The sequence below is a fragment of the Papio anubis genome, chromosome 5 (assembly GCF_008728515.1).
Source record: "Papio anubis isolate 15944 chromosome 5, Panubis1.0, whole genome shotgun sequence".
Lineage (NCBI taxonomy): Eukaryota > Metazoa > Chordata > Mammalia > Primates > Cercopithecidae > Papio > Papio anubis.
The window spans coordinates 83,090,437-83,107,937 of NC_044980.1; the positions used below are offsets into that span (position 1 = coordinate 83,090,437).

Consider the following 17,501-nt stretch of genomic DNA (forward strand, 5'->3'; position numbering starts at 1 on the left):
CAGCTTCTTCCCCAGTGACTCATTTATGACACTAACAACTTTATAATGAGCAGGTAGTATGTTCTAGAACTCTACAGGTCCTGCTATGTCCATCAGGGAATATACAGGTATTAAATTTTATTAGATGACAGGTTGTAAACAAATTACTGTCTCTCTATTTAGAAATGCAAGTTAGTTATAGATACAAATAAATGAAGAATCATGAAGGAACAACCTGGGACAGAGTCAGGCATAAATGCATGAGGAGAGGAAGAATGAAAATCTTGACATTGGTGTCAAAAACTTTTAGTTCTACCCCCAAGTTGTCCAAGTGCTCATAATAAGTGAGCACTTTATCCCCACTAGAGTTGTTTTCTTCCAGAGCATTTTCATATATATTGCTCATATTTTAATTTTAATTTTCACAGAAACCACGCAATGTACAAAGAGCAATTTGTATTCCATTTTAGAGATGAAGAAAATAAGTTTATGTTAGATAAAGTAAGCTACTTAAAGTGATAGAGTCAAGATTAGAATCCACAGGTCCAACTAAAAGATGATAGTATTTCTATAGATACACTGAGCACAAATGCTTCCAACAATGCATGGATTCCTCAATGAAATGTTTATGCTGGAACACCACACAAATAGCAAGCAAGTAAACTGGTGAAATCAGACTTACTCTCTTCCTTTATGTTCAAGTCATGGTAATCAAGTGCTCAGTTGTTAAATATCTTTCAACCTCTATTGCTGCTCTTTCTGGGGCCAATGGTGTACATTTTTGTAACATATCATGATTTCAGGGTTTTTTTGTAATTTTCTGATATATTATGATTTTAAGTTTTACTTTGTCTGATATTATGAGGCTAAAGTAAAAGAAAGGAGACTATGAAATGGAAGAAATTTCTCACAGGGAAGAGAAAGAGGAAAGACTGACTCCTTTGGGTGTTAAATTGTGTGATGAAGTAGATAGAAGAACCAAATGAAACTCATTTGACTTCAGTGCCCAAAGCATGAGTCCAGGAGAAAGAAGCTGTGTTCGGTATCTTGAGGAAAACATCAAAAACATAAAGATTTGGCCCCACTTCTCATTTGGAACCCTAGGAGGAGATGGCTTTGCAGCAATCCCACCACCACCATTGACTTGGGAGTTACCAAAGCAGAATACTGATGATGGGCAGACAAAGAACCTGAGCTAATACTTGCAAGCTGTCCTCCTCTCCTACATGGTGCAGAAGGGACTTGGCAGCTTCTTTGTGCCATGGGGCAGGAGTAGAAGGTAACTGAATGTCCAGCTGTAGAGCATGCCCATAGCATAGGAAGGGCAGATGGAAAATAGGAGGCCCAACCTCTCCCTATGCATTCTGCAGAACTGGGGGAAGCTAGGATGGAACTCATTAGAAAGCAAGTGGGAAGGCTCTTGAGAAGTACAAAACCCAGGCCATGAAATAGACCACAAGGTATACCAGTTGTGAACTACAGCAGTGGGAGACCAGGACACCCCATACTTTATCAACAAGCCATGCCTCAGCAGAGGCCAGCCAATACTCACCTGAGATCAACATAGTTACTCAGCAGCCAAGACCAGCACAAAATCCAGGATACCCCTCTCCCACACCAGTGCCCTGAGATTATCAATATTTCTCCTGAGCCCAGGTGCTATTTTGGGAGAAAGAGATTCATCTGTGGACTACTCAAGAGGCCAATTAAACTGGAAGAGTCAGAAGCAGCCCAAACCCATAAATTTAAAGTTACAGGTTAGGTGGTTTTTTTAAGCCTCTATGACATAGCACATTTAGGACAGGATGGGGAAATTTTAGTGAGCAAAATTATACCAGTTATAGAATAAAGAAGTAATGTTTTCTTTAAACATCTAAGCAGACTGTGAATAAAATTTTAAACCACTACAGAACCAATGCACATTTGAGATTCAGAAAGATGAAAAGTATATAAATAATCCTCTCTGTTTTTTAACCTTTTTCTCTTTAGTTACTCAACTATTTTTCTTTTTCGTTATCCTCCCCTTTTGGTTTTATTTGCCTTTGAAATAAGATTACATAGAAATTGAAAAAAAAAAAAAAAACAAAACAAAACAGAGTGGCCCTCCAAAGCATATGAGTATTTGTTGTAGTCTGCTGTTAACTCATTTGGATACCAAAGCAAATAAATTACATTTTTTTTTACCTTACTAAACTCTATAAAATAGGGATAACACATAAATTCACTTCAAATAAAGTTGAGAGCAAGAGCTTTAAAAAAATGCTTTCGAATCATTTTGCAAATATACAATATAAATAATTCTATATTTTTCCAACACTTCCCAAAAGAGATTCAAGGCCTTGTCCTACTCTCCAGAGGTCAAGATAAAGTTAGGAGAACTCCCTTCTGCTCTGTTACATTTCCTGGTACCTATTGACCGAACCAGATGTTGGCAGGTATAAAATCTGAGACAGCTGGTTATCCAACCCCTTAGGGCCAAATGCTCCAAAAAATCACTTTTTTTTTTCAGCATACATCCTGATTCAGAATCTCTGAGCTAATTATCGGGGTTGTGATTCTCAAACTAATCATTTCTACTATGCCTCCAGAGTAAGATAGAATCTAAAAATTAACACTTAGTGTGCGGAGTTGTACACAGACAAAACACAGATGGCCCAGGCAGGTTTAAATTGTTAAAGCAGTTTCCATTAATATTTGTGCTCTTTTTAGGAATATAAAATCATGGAAATCTATTTACTGAGCTCTATGAGTGCATGCGCCACACTTCACAGAGGCACCAAGAAGAAACTTGTTTCCTACCCTTTATTGAACTCAGAATTTACAAAAGGAATAATGCAGACAAAGAAGCAAATATGCACCTGACCTTGCACAAAAGTGAAAATTAAAACCATGCAGACTTTAGTGTGTGGATTTGGCCACAGGGCAATTGGTAATGAGAATTACAGGCCACATCATTCCTTTTCTTGTCAGTCCATAAAGACTGTCTGAAGTCAACAGGACTCAAATTGTATCAAGTTATATAGGGAAGAATGAAAGAGTTGTGACTGGCAAAGAGTGTGAAATTATACTGATTATACTGATCATTGAAAACAGGAATTGCAAAACCTCAGAAAGAAGGAATGAAAAAAAAATTCTGACAGTTGTTGAAATTTTGCTTAGTGCTAGGAAGAAGATATACAACACAATCCATTACATGTCCATATCATGACACACACTGGGGACAGGGCAGTAGAGTGGTGACTAGTGAAATCAGATTACCCAGGGTCAAACACCTCCATAACCTTTGACAAGGTATTTACTTGCAGTTTCTTCCTGTGTAAAATGGAGATAATTTTAAAGCCCTACCTAATGTCATAGAATGAAGAGATTACACATGAAGTTTTTAATACAGAGCATGACATAAGGACTGAATAAAGTTAATTACTGATATTATTGTTGTTATTTTTATTCAGAAGTGGATTTTTGGAATTGGTTTTAGAAAAACGTAAATACCAACCTCGATTCCAATTTCAGTGTTATGTAGTACCAATATTGCAGAGCGCGAAGTTTTTTTCAGAAAATTAAAACAAAATTGCTTATTAATCCCTGTAAATATGTTATTCATTTATCGTATAGATATTAATAGTTTTTGTTTTTGTTTTTGTTTTTTTGAAACGAAGTCTTGCTCTGTCGCCAGGCTGGAGTGAAATGGCATGATCTCGGCTCACAGCAACCTCCAGCTCCTGGCTTCAAGTGATTCTCCCGCCTCAGCCTTCTGAGTAGCTGGGACTAAAGGCATGCGCCACCATGCCCAGCTAATTTCTGTATTTTTAGTAGAGACGAGATTTCACCAGGGTAGCCAGGAAGGTCTTGATCTCTTGACCTTGTCTTCTGCCTGCCTTGGGCTTGCAAAGTGCTGGGATTACAGGAGTAAGCCACTGTGTCCAGCCTATATTAATACTTTTTATATCAAGATTTTTTGACGATTAAATAATATTATGCAGGCAAAATGCTTAATAACGTTCCTGGCACATCGTGTTAAAAAACTGCGAGTTGCTCTTATCCTCCTTCACCTCCTCCTCATCATCATCATCTGAGTTATTTAACATTATCGTTATCAACTAAGCAAGGAAAAATTGGGGCTAAGATAAAGGATGTGATATTGAGGGGGGAAATGAAAGAAAAATGTGTGGAAGATAGATTTTTCTCCGCTTATATTATGCAAACTGCGAGATGTGGAATTGATTCTAGGATACAGATAAAGGCTGGGTAAATGAAGCTGAGACAAGTAGGAGCCTTAGTCCTGATCATAGAAGGAATTGTGATTATGTTTTCACTACGTGCATTGTTTGTGCTAAATGCTTTACCAACATTAGCTCTTGTAATCCCCACAGCAACCCTGGAACATTGGAGCTATTATCATCACCCCTCCATTATCAACCTACATTTTCACCAGAGAGAGTGTCTTGCTCAGTCTCTTGACTAGCAAGGGAAAGAGGCAGAACCTGAAGCCATGTCCACCTGACGTCAGTTCAAGCTCTTACCTACTACGTGACACCAGGAGCTTTGAAGGAGGGGCAGAGAAACACAAGGCAAGAGAGAGCATGTTTCTGTGAAACAGTGTTTTGTAACTTAAAAGGCAGAGTTCTCCAAGCGTTTTCTCATCACAGATTCATTCCTTCAGAAATGTGTTTGGTTTTTATCATTTTAAACTATACACGATTATAGAATGTTTTTCGGCACACTTCAAGGTTGAAAATTATTCTACTCATGCTGATCATTGACTACAGTATTTCACAAAGCCTACTCCAAACAGTTCCCAGGTGAAAAGGTGTTAACTGAGAATTAAACCTAGTCACCAAAAGCAAGTAAGTAAATAAGTAAATTAGTAAGATACTGAGGAAATGAATACATACGTACATAAATTAAGCATTTGAGACAAAATCAAACTGAAAAGAGTACTCAATTACTTGTAATCATGAGGTATTTTCTCATCTTCCACAGACATTTTCAATTTCTTTATCAATAAATGTCAAAAGTTGAAAATATCCGTAGACCAGAAAACCATGGTATGTGAATGCCATATAAGAGTACTATACGTTACACTTTCAAGAGGACCCACAATCAGTGAAATAGATCCTATGAATTTTTATCTTTGGGTGTTATTAAATAGACTATAACTAACTTTTAAATACATTGAATCCTTCATCTTAAAAATTCCTGGCTATGTGAATACAAAAGTATGGACCAGATAGTAAAGTTTTTATTTTTCCAATTTTGGCTCAATTACTTTTTTTAACCCCAAGTAAATGAGGAGAAGCAAGAATTGTAACTTATTTTAACTAAGTGCCAATAACTTTTAGAGCACATATTATAGATTCCAGTTAAATTAAAAGTTGAGTCAGGTAGAACGCACAATTACATCTCTCCACCATCCTCATTAAATTTCAGTTCAACGGGGAATGCTGTCATTTCTTCCTCCAATTTTCCTGTTATACTTGTATTTTAGGCCAATACCACTGATATTCTGTAGCAACTACTTTCACCAAATAGCATTATAGTACTAATAAGTACAACGTTTGTTTCCAATTTTTCTATACAACTATTGTTTTTGTGTGAATAATCACAGATTGTTTCAAAACAGACCCTGATGACTATCTGGCAAAAATCAACAGGCAAAGCTGAGGTCTAAAGTTTTCTCCCGAGGCATCTCTGCAGTAAATTGTATTCCTTACAACAACTTCAACTATCTAATTTTTCAAATCTTGCTAGAATAACAAGTAGCAAATTAGTGGATCTATCACATAAATGCTATTTACAGTTTACTTATAGTACACCCTTACTTCATATTCAAGTTTTGTCTGGATGTAATTGACTTAACAAGCAAGTATTTATCACACTTACGGCTGGAAAACATTAATTACCTTTGATCCTGCTGAACCTCACACCCACTTACTTTATAAAATTTTGCCCAGGTTAAAAAGTTACTTAGATAATTACAATGCATCTTGTATTTGCAATTTTTAGTAGAGAATGTTGAATCTGTAAGAGTCCCAGAAACTTATTTACACATATTCATAAATCTGAGGTAAAATATACGTATGATTTAACAGTGAGTTACATTATCCCAGAAGATACTGGGCTGTACAATGAAAGTAAATTCAATAGTTATACCTTTTCGAAGTTGATAGGGCCAATGTAATTCAGAGAACATAACATTTCATGCCTTTGTTAATGTGACCAAGGCCCTGAAAAGACACTGTAACACATCCTTCTCTGTTAAAAAATTAAAGACCATGTGATCTTTAATTTCTGGAATAATCTAAATTTTATGTCTCATCTTCAAGATTCATTGCTAAAAGTTGTTTCAGGTGTTAGAAGTGTTCTGAAAATGAATCAAGTAGAAACATTGTCAGGATGCTCAAAATAGATTGTATGCATAAGTGATTGCATGGTCAATAGCTTGTACACTAAGCTCATTTCATTTATGCAAAATTACCAGTATGCATTTCCAACTATATAAAAACTAAATAGGGCAGGCAATTTCCCTTACTTTTGCACTCAATGGGCACATATGGTAGACTAGACTAGGGTGCAGAAAGAGGAGACATGACTCCCTGTTCCCTTGATCATCACAGTTCATGTAGGCCTCCCATGATCTGAGCATCCCATCATGCTGAGTATAATTCTGATATTTAACAGTATGCATTTTTGTTTTAGTGTGTCTTGTAAGCAAAAGCTAGCCAGTCATCTGCTTCTCAACTAAGGAAAGAGCAATTATGTAAAACAGTGGGAGTAAAATATAAATATTTGAGGCTCAACGAAACAATAGGTTATATCCATGTCCTACGTAACAACTTCTTAAGGGAATTTTAGTGTTATTTTGGCCCTATGCAATTTTTGCCCCACTTGTTCATTTAAGAACCTGATTCTCACATAAAAGAAGTTTCCACTGTACCTAACCTCACTGCAACCACCTATTATTGTATAGATACCCTTGTTCTCTCCATAGTGCCAAGAAACATTTTTCTTCAGTACAAACTAGATTATATTTGAACATTTACATCTCACATGGAAGCATCACACACCCATAATGCATTGCATACTCATAATGCAATTTGCTTTAAATATGTAAATATCAATAAATATGAATATTTACATCTCAAAGAAGATTTCACATAGAAGTAGAACATATCTATAATGCAAATTGATATTTGCCTAATACCACTGCCCAATTCAAAAAGTTAGACACTGATGAGACCAGAGCAGGCCTACCTTTTTATGGCAAAAGGTTTTATAGGGCAGAAGAAAGAATAATTTAATACGTATTCTTCCTGGAAAGATCCAACTTGCCTCTAAGCCATTCTTAAATTAAAGGAAAGCCAACTGAGATTTTTTTAATCAATAAACAAATATTGACTCAGTCTCCACTATACACAAGGAACTGTCCTAGTTTCCTAGTTACCGCAGAAAATATGGAAGTGTGCACAGACATGGCACACTTGCACCTTTTGCCAGACGTGGCAGTGTGCACCTGTAGTACCAGTGACTCCAGAGGTAGAGGCTGAAGGATTGCTTGAGCACTGGTGTTCAAGACTCAGTCTTCAAAAGAGAAAAGAAAAAACACACACACAAGAAGACATGAGATATTTTCACAAGCATGCTAACTACTTGGAAACAAAGTCTTATCTGCATGAAAAGTAACAAGTAAATTGCAGGGTAGTTAGAGGCTGTTACAATAATCTAAGGGAAAAGTGATGAAGTCCCCTAGTAGAACAGTAAAACCAGGGATGATAAAGAGGGCTTTGAGAGACACCCTCATGAACTAAATTAGTTCTAGTAAATTAGTTTTAGTAAATTATTGCATTTGGAATATCAGCAAGAAGTCAAAGTTGACTCATTTGCTATGTGGGATGGATGGGGTGATGACATTAAATTAGAAAATACAAGAATAAGAAAAGGTTTAGGTCAGAAAATATAACAATAACAGTTTTTTTGGAACTTTGTTTTTTAATATGGGGATTTGTGGAACTTCTTAATACAGATATTTTGGAGAAAGTTGCTGATCATCTGTCTAAAGTGATTTAATGACTTTCCTGATCTGTGAAAGATAATCATATAGTTGGTTATTAAACCAGTGAACATAAATAGAATTATCCAGTTAGAGGACAAACACTCTAGTGAATATGTGGCATCCACCTCCAGGGGCCCACAGGAGAAATAAGAAAAGTAAGGTGGAGAAAAGAAAAACTTGTAGGATAGAGAATTTGTGAGTCTCAACCAAGAAAAGAATAGTTTTAAGAAAGAGGTTCTGGTAATTTTTGTCTTCTATTATGGTAATATCAAAGAAGATTGGAATAGAAAAAATACTGGTATTTTTTGAGCAATTAGGTCATTTGTACCCTTGAGAAAGTAAGGAAAGAGGAAAGGGGAAAGCCATATTTTTTGCTAACAAGAAAGAATTAGGGTTAACAAAAAAAGAACTTAGAAGTACAGACTAAATCATCCAAACAAGAAAGGAGAGAAATCAGATGGTCACTACAATAAGGTAACGAGAAATATACTTTTCAAGGTCAAGGAGAACCTTCCAATAAGAGATGATCAAGGATAATACACTATCTCTTAGGGTCAATCAAAGCATAGATCCCTTCAACCTCTTCCACCTGCAAACTGTCTCATTCACTGTCCCTCCCAGAGACACACTTCCCAGGGAAGACGAGACAACGTTGAACAGGTTAAGTGCATCCATCCTGACACATCTGACACAGGACATCAAGGTGGCCACAATGCCTTCCAGATCTTAGGATTCGCCTTCATGCCATAGGGAAAGAACTATTTCTATTAAGCTGAGAACAGGAAGTGTGGACTGGGATGCAAGATCTCTTTGGTTTAAAAGAAAACAGAGCCTCACTTCTCACATGGGAGCTAGCTCTGTCCTGGAATGCTGTTGAAGAGAGGTGATGCTAAGTCATGTATCCAGACCGTACAAGCCCAGGCTAATCACTGAGCATGTATGTATATTGGTACAGAAATTAGTAAACCAAAGAAATATAAAGATTCAGTTCTCATTCATCTTTGTGCTCCTAGAACCTAACACAGTTCCTACCATGGAGCTTCAGTTGTTTTTTGTTGAATTGAACTAAATTGTCTAAACCTTTACTGCTGTAGAATTACTCTACCAAACAATATATTATAGTGACAGCAGTACAGGTCTAAGACAGAAGGTTAGGGTTTCAGCTCTACTCTGTAACTTTTTGATAAGCCTTTTCTCTATAGTCTTGTCACCTATATTCCCATTCTGCCAGCTTTACAGGTTTTTAGATGGGAACACATGAAAAATGCATGTGAAAATGTTTGGTATATTTTTAAATATTATACAAATATTAAGGCACATTTTATTACTATATTTAAGGTAATCAGATGTTGACATAAAATGTGCATATTTTTCTCTAAGTTGGCCTAGCTACAATTATTATCTTTTTCTTATTTACCCCTGTTTATCTAATCCCTATTTGAAATCTGCTAAATTATTTGCCTATTTATCATGGTGGCCCTAATTTGGAATACAGAGACTAATGGCATTGGAAAATTGCACTGAAAAGAGTCACCCATGTACTGTGATAGATCATAAATATGGATGACTAGAAAGCAAGATGCTTCGCTTAAGATGCAAATTAGCAGAGAATGAGATGCAGTGAGTTGTGCATCGGAGATTCAAATCCTGATGGAGAAGTCCCTGTAGGGTCACCAGACAAAAAGCAGGTTTCTTCTGCCACTCCCCAGCGAGGCTGTAGACACTATCTCGGCCTGTCACACAACACTAATTGAACAGTATACTAATAGAAAAGAAAGTATGCCAGCCACATCCCTGAGTGAAGAGCTGCAAAGTCAGTCTAAAGAGGCACACTACACAAGAAGCACACAGGCCCAGAACCGCAACGCAGAGATCTGAAGTCAGACCAATCCCAGCAGCAGAGCAGCTGAGAAAATTAGAAAGGCAGAAAGGAAGAAATGGAGGCTTTGCAGAGAATGCAAATAGTTATAATGGGGGTGACTAGTTCTCAAGGGAAATAGTGGTGCTCTGCAGTCCAACCTTTCCCCTCTGCCTTCCCATAACTTTTGCTAAGTGTATCCCCCAAGTCCCCCATCCTGCCACCACCACCCCACGTAAGACTCAGATGATGAGATTCCTGGTGTGATATATCAGACAACAGAGGTTTGGAATCTGTTTATTCATGCAGACATGGTAATAGTGTATGAATATGCAATCTCAAGTAGGGCCAATAGCAGAGAGAAGGTATAAATTTAAAAGTCAAAGAGAAAGAGAGAGAGAGATCACCATGTAAAATAAAACTCCAAAGGATCTGCTATAAAAACCCTCAATAGAGACAGAATGTAACAGAGAGCATAGTTTTGGTTTTCTGTGCACTGGAATAGCTTCCTTGTCGTTGCTCTGTTCCTCTGCATACCTTCTCTCCAATGCCTGTTATGAGTCTCTTCTCAGAACTAGTGTTACAATCCAAACAGGCGATGTTCTTTGAAATGCGGCAGAAGAGAAGGCCAAGAAAAAGAGGACACATGAGAAAGTAAGAATGAGAACAGAAAGTGAAAAGGAACGAGGGGTTATAAAAGAACCAGGGTTTTGTTGTCCCGTCTCCAGTTGACTATACACCTTTCACAAATTCTGACACACATTCAGGGCCACATGATCAGGACTGCAGTCTCGGGGATGCCAGGCAGAGTAACAAGCATCTCTCAAGTCTGTCTTAGCTGACCCTTTTTCTAGCATCCTCATCTGTCAAGCCGAACTGCAAATTCGAACTGCAAATTTCACAAAAGCAGGTCACATTACAAGCTTTCTGATACTTCCTGCTTCTGGTGACAAGTTGAAATCCCAAATGAAACTGCCTGTCGCTGGAACACAGGAACCTGGAATTTTAAAAAAGCAAAAATGGAAGATAAACAAGAACTTTCAGAGCTTCCACTCACTCAATGCATCATATTTTACAAACATTTTGAATATCCTTTTAATAAAGAGGAAATTAGATTCAAAAATATGGGATTTACCCAAATCATGTTTAACACAAATAGACTAGAAGTACTTTAAGTCCAACAACCAATTCTCATTTCTCTTAAATGCATGAATGGCTATATCAAATGATACATATCCATTAAGAGATCTTCATTAGGCCTCAACTATAATAAGCTTCAGTAAGTCAAAATCTTACCATTAGGAGTACCATCTATAATAGCTATAATCTGGTGTAGTGGAGAGACTACATCAAATCAAGATGCCTAGAGTAACATCCTATGAAAAAAATCTCAGAGTCCATAATCAGCATGGGAAACAAATTCCAGATCCCAACAAAATAACCTGGGAGTGATCCCCATGTGAGGAGCTATCAATAACAGCTACATAGCATTTGTCAAAGGGGGACAAGTGGTAATAATACTAGTCAACATTTATTGAGCTCTTACTATGTGTCAGGCAGTAAGAATTATCTCATGTAATCTTTATCATAAGATCATGAGATGAGTATTATAATTAGTAAATTGAGTTCAGGCCTTAATTTGCTTAAGGCCATACAGTGAATAACTGGTGAGATCAGGCAGGTTTCAAACCCATATACTTATTGCCAGAGCCTCTACTAACCCATTTGCTAGACAGCCACATGTGGCTGCTCCTCTGACCTCACTACTCATGAGTCAAACCGTCCATGTCCCTCAATCATCTGCTCTTCTGCACGGGCCTCTCCTCTCAAGTGTGCGGCTTCCCTTCTCTAAGACTATCTTTGTCTCCATTTATTTCTCTCACTTTTCCAACATTTCTCTTCTCTCACTCTCTCCCTCACTCCCCACTTCTTTTTTTTTCTTTCTTTCTTTCTTTTCTTTTCTTCTTTTTTTTTTTTTTTTTTTTTTTTTTTGAGATTAGGTCATACTCTGTTGTCCAGGCTGAAGTGCAGTGGCATGATTATGGCTAATTAAAGCCTCAATCTCCCAGGCTCAAGTGATCCTCCTGCCTCAGCCTCCTGAGTAGCTGGAACTACAAACACACTCCACTATGTGTGGCTAATTTTGGGTTTTTTTTGTTTTTTGTTTTTTGTTTTTTTGTTTTGTTTTGTAGAGACAGAGTTTCACCATGTTGCCCAGGCTGGTCTTGAACTCCTGAGCTGAAGCAGTCCACCTGCATCAGTCTCCCAAAGTGCTGGAATTACAGGCATGAGCCGCTGCGCCTAGTTCCTTACTCCCTTTTTCTAAATCAAACTAAATATGCGTTGAAGTAAGTTCTTAAAATGGTGACTCTATTTTATATCCCTTGTTCTTAATTTAAAATGGATATGGGAGAAGGAGGTACCTTTTTATACATCTATGTTTCTTCTCCCACAAAAGAAAATGTCAAAACAAAGTTGCTGTTTACTTCTGTGTGGCCCTTCACTGATCTGTTTCTTAAGTCAAAACTTACTGGTAAGGCAAACGGTTTCATACTATCCGTAACTGGTGTTAGGGACTGAATTGTGCCCTGAAAAATTCCTATGTTGAAACCCTAACCTGCCATTAGATTATAGTGGAGATAGGTCCTTTAAGGAAGTTATTAAGGTTAAATGAGATCATAAAGGTAGAGCCTTGATCTGATAAAACTTGTGTAACTCTAAGAGAGAAAGAAATGCCAGATCTCTCTCTCTCTCTATGTCTCTCTCTCTCTCTCTCTCTCTCTCTGTCTCTCTCTGTCATATGAAGAGACAGAGAATGCAGCCTCCTGGAAGCCAGATAGAGAGCCCTCACTAGGAACCAAATCAGCTGACACCTTGCCTCCAGAACTGTGAGAAATAAATGTCCATTGTTTAAGCCACTGAGTCTGTGGTATTTGTCTTGGCAGCATGAGCTGACTAATACAATTGTTTTTAAAATATGGTCCTTCTCTATGAAGAAAGTTCACACTTAAAACATCAGTTGTATGATTTCAAGTTGAGCATGCATATCACTACTGAGCATGTTTGCACTTACTGAGCCTGGACAAAGAAGAAGCACAGTCCTAAGATACTTGTACTTAAAACTGATCCATTATTTAAATCATTTGTCCAAGAGTTATCTGGCCATTTAAGATAGAAAGCCATTTTCCGAAAAACAGATTTTGACAGAGGTTACCTGGATCCTTCCCACAAGAAACAAGAAGAAAAAAGACGGAGTTCACTTGATTTATTTACATGTGGGTTTGGAATGTAGTGACTTTTTTCTGGAGTTATTTTATTCACTCTCCAGTAGATGACCCTGCTACCAATTCCATCCACATCTGATAAAAAAAAAATAAATCACTTGCCCAGTTATTGGATCCAGAAACTAAGAAGAACCTAACATAACAAAAATATTCTTTTTCAAAGTTTCTTTATTTTTCCAAGCTAAGAGTAGTGTGAATAATACTGCTGTGCAGCCACTCACTGGAGCTGTTGAAACATCAAACAACTTTAGAAAGATGACAGTAGTTCTAATTATTTCTCCATTGGGAATCTTTGGCTTCATTAAAAAAGGTAAATGGGTGGTTTGTTGGACAAATGGCAAAATAAAACAACAATACAGAGAATACCTCCAACCAACATCCCCTTCTAGGTTCATGAAAGTTCAACACAATGTGGTGTGGTGACCTGCTGGATCAGCTTTGAGAGGTGGAGAGTCGCTGTGAACTCCAGTCTTCCCTGCCCATGAGATAAGCAGAGGAACTTGAGAAGAGGAAGCCTTGTGTCTGAGCCTGACTCAGACAGGCTTTTTCTGATTCAGCCATAACCTTTGCTTGGAAAACTGTACGTCATGGCCTTGGCGGGCCCCCAAGCTTCCTCCTATGCAGTCTGCTATTTTTCCTCTAACTTACCCAAAATAGCTGGGCAGAAATTTAGTACAGTTGGGATGCCAGTGTTTATAGGCCCAAGTGTTTTTGAGTTTCTTTCTGTGGGCAAGCACAGGTTTCTGCAGACTGGTAAGAATAAAAGGAAAGGTGGTTCTGGCCTTCTGGTTTTGCTTCCTAGAAAAGTTATAGATCCACTTTTCCTTCTCCAAAGAACCCCAGCCTTAGAAAACCTTTACCACGTTTAACCTCCCCCTGTATCTTTTTTCCACGTTCTGAAGAATTCTTTATCCCATTCTGAACCCAAGGCCTTAGAATTACAGTGTATCATCACTAATGTGGTTAAATATATTTCTTGTCTAGGAACCTGCCAAGACAAAGAGGTTTAGAAACTTCTTTCTGGAAATTTTTCTGGCGTATTATTTCTAGCATTCTATTTTTAAATGCAAAGTCCAATACAGTCATGCATTGCTTAACAACCTGGTACATTGTGAGAAATATATCATTAGGCAATTTTATCATTATGTAAACATCATACACAAATCTAGATGGCATTGCCTACTACACACCTAGGTGATATGGTATAGCCTATTGCTACAAACCATGTTACTGCACTGAATGCTGCAGCCAATTGTAACACAATAGTAACTATTTATGTATCTAAACATATCTAAGCATAGAAAAGATCCAGTGTTGCACTACAACATTACCACAGCTTCAGTGTTACTAGGTGATGGGAATTTTTCATCTCCATTGTAATCTTATGGGACCACTGTTGTATTTGCAGTCCATCATTGACCAACATGTCATTAAGCAGTTCATGACTGTGTCACAGGATCCTCGGGTGTTGCTTCGCCAGGCGGTGGCACGTTCTACCTGAGTGTTGCTTGTGCCTGCTGGGCTCGTTATGCCCACTCAGCCCGGCAGGCTGTGCTCAGCTTGCACTACTGGCCAAGATCCCACACCTGCCAAGAGTAAACCAGGCACAGAGTGGAGAGGGGTGTGTGGACGAGTGAGCACAGGGTCAGCCACTGTGCACAGTCAGACATGCCAACTGCTGTGGCGGGGCAAGCAGCTTCAGCCACAGGCACAGGGGCCAGCTCCATGCGAAGCTGCAGCTGCTGGAAGCTTGGAGATGTCAGGAACCACAGAGCCCCAAAGAGGGTGTCACAGCCCTGGCTCTGGCAGGCCCCTAGGTCTAGGCTCCCCAAAGGGCCACAGGTCTTCTCTCCTTTTGGTCACTGAGCACGGGGCAGAGGAGGGTGTTTCAGATCTGTTGGTGTTACAGCTCTTTCAATCCCGCTATTTGGCAGGTCCTGAGTTCTCATCCCACGTCCAAGAATAATGAGAGTACATGGACAACTGGAGGGTAAACAAGGTGAAGAGGATCTTCACTGAGCAACAGAACAGCTCTCAGGAGACCCGCAGTGCATAGCTCCTTTCTGCAAACAGGTTGTCCAGATGAGTGTCCTCCTTCCAGCAGGCAAGAGATACACAGTGGTCATCCCGACCAATGTCCAGCTCTCAGTGGAGAGGAGACCTGCAGTGGGTAGCTCCTTTCTGCGGCTGGTAGTCCCAATTTCTGTGTGAGTCTATCTGGGTCCAGGATTTTTATGGGCTCAGAACGGAGGCAGTGTGTACTAATTGGTCCATGGGCAGCCATGGGCTGGCCTGGAGAAAGCACCATAAGTTCTCACTCCAGGCCATGGACTCCACCTGGAACTGACAGCCTGGCCCCCAGGCCTCAGGCCCTCCTTGGCTTGAAGTTGGGGTTTCACTGGGGACCTGCCCTTTTCCACCCAGGAGCCTGTCTGCCTCCTGTCACCACCAACATGTCCAAGGTGCCAGGCTGTTCATGCCAAGGGGCACTTGCAGGCCTGTGCTGACCTGCCCTCAGTCCCCACTCAGCCTCCCTCCTGTGCTTGTCAACTCCCAAAGTCTGGAGGGGGCAAAGGCAGCAGGGGGCTAGCATGTTAGCCCCACCCCAAGCACGTGCACACCTAACCAGGTCAAGACAGCTCCCAGGCTCAGCCACAACTTTGCTGCACCCCAGAGGGGGTGCCAGGAGTGGGGAGAGGCCAGACAGTGGGAGCAGGCACTTTCAAGCCTGCAGCAGGGGCAAGGGCTTCCTGGGCCCCCAAGAGCACAGAGATGCCCAGGTCTGGAGTCGCAGCTAGGTGGCTGCAGTTGCACCCAGGTCCGCAGGGCTCCCACCCTGCCAACTAGGTAGGGGGCGGGGCTCCCGCCTGTTCCTAGCCCACATTGGCTCCATGGAGTGCACAGCCCTAGCCACGCCTCCCCTGCTGCAACTGGCATCTTTGCAGTGGCCATTCCAGATGGGCTGCCACCACCATCAATTGTATTTGGGAGGAGAAATACAAGAGGTAGAGAAAACAGGTCACACCTTGAGGAGGGAAGAAGAAATAGATTTGCTTTTAACTATTTTGTCTAGAAGTCCTGTTTCTTTCCTCTTACAATATTTGCACTATTTATTTCCCAGCTTTGTAGAAATGATGATCCCCCTCCCCATTCTTTTATTTTTTTTTTTAATACTTTAAGTTCTGGGACACATGTGCAGAATGTGCAGTTTTGTTACATAGGTATACACGTGCCATGGCGGTTTGCTGCATCCATCAACCCGTCATCTACATTAGCTATTTCTCCTAATGCTATCCCTCCCCTAGACCCCCAGCCCCTGACAGACCCTGGTGTGTGATATTCCCCTCCCTGTGTCCATGTATTCTCATTGTTCAACTCCCATTTATGAGTGAGAAAGTGCAGTGTCTGGTTTTCTGTTCCTATGCTAGTTTGCTGAGAATGATGGTTTCCAGCTTCACCCATGTCCCTGCAAAGGACATGAGCTCATCCTTTTCTATGGCTGCATTCTTTTTTCACTCCCCTCTTCTCTGCTTAATAGAGCCCAATGAAGTAAGAAGATGGTCTACGTCTTTCCCATCTGTTATCATCTCCCTAGTAAGTTGCTGATCCTCTTGCAGTCCCCCAGTGACACCATTGCTGTCCCATCAGGTCATGTTGCAGAATAAAATGAAAGTTGGTGATTCAGTTCTGGATTTGCTTTTTGGGCACCCAATTACAGATCAAGCATAGAACTCTGACATGGAGGAAGGCAAGAAAAAATTACAGATTACACTCAGGAAATCATCCCGACTTACTTACTGACTTCCTCCTCCTACAGCCACAAGAAGAGTCACTCAGTGGCTCTCAGCTACTATTTCTCCTGGCCAGTGAAGAGTTATGACCCTCAGAGGCCCTCAGAACTCTATAGGCCCCTCCCTCACTCCCAACCCCAACACATCATTCAAAAGAAGACCAGTAGCACACCATGAGTGATGTTTATATTCTTGAAAATTACCCCAGATTCACATTTGTGCAAAAATTAAGTTATGTTCTTTCTAAATCTTCTAAATCTACAAATATTCTGTTGAAGTGTCTGTGTTTGCTTTGCTGGGATCCTAAAGGTAGGGGTCTTGAACATCAGTGTGTGAGCTAGCCCTGCCTGTGACTTCTGGATTGGACACTTGTTCTCTGATGTGACTTCTATATAAAATGACAGACCCAAACTTACATGGCTCATCCTTGTGGAGAATGTCCTAGGGAAACAGTAAAAACAAACATCAAAGAGGATCAAATACCAGTGTTTTGTCCAACTGCCAATGTGGTAGCTCCCTGATAATAGGATAAAGGC

The 17,501-nt window shown here is 39.8% G+C and overlaps 1 long non-coding RNA gene across 1 annotated transcript in view; it reads right to left on the reverse strand.

Moving 5' to 3' along the window:
* Positions 1–3,839: 3,839 nt before the first annotated feature.
* LOC108586347 overlaps positions 3,840–17,501 on the reverse strand; it is a 43,056-nt gene continuing 29,394 nt past the window's right edge. Inside the window, exon 3 of the long non-coding RNA XR_001903553.3 lies at positions 3,840–10,887. This is a non-coding gene — a long non-coding RNA (uncharacterized LOC108586347). The remainder of the gene's footprint in view (positions 10,888–17,501) is intronic.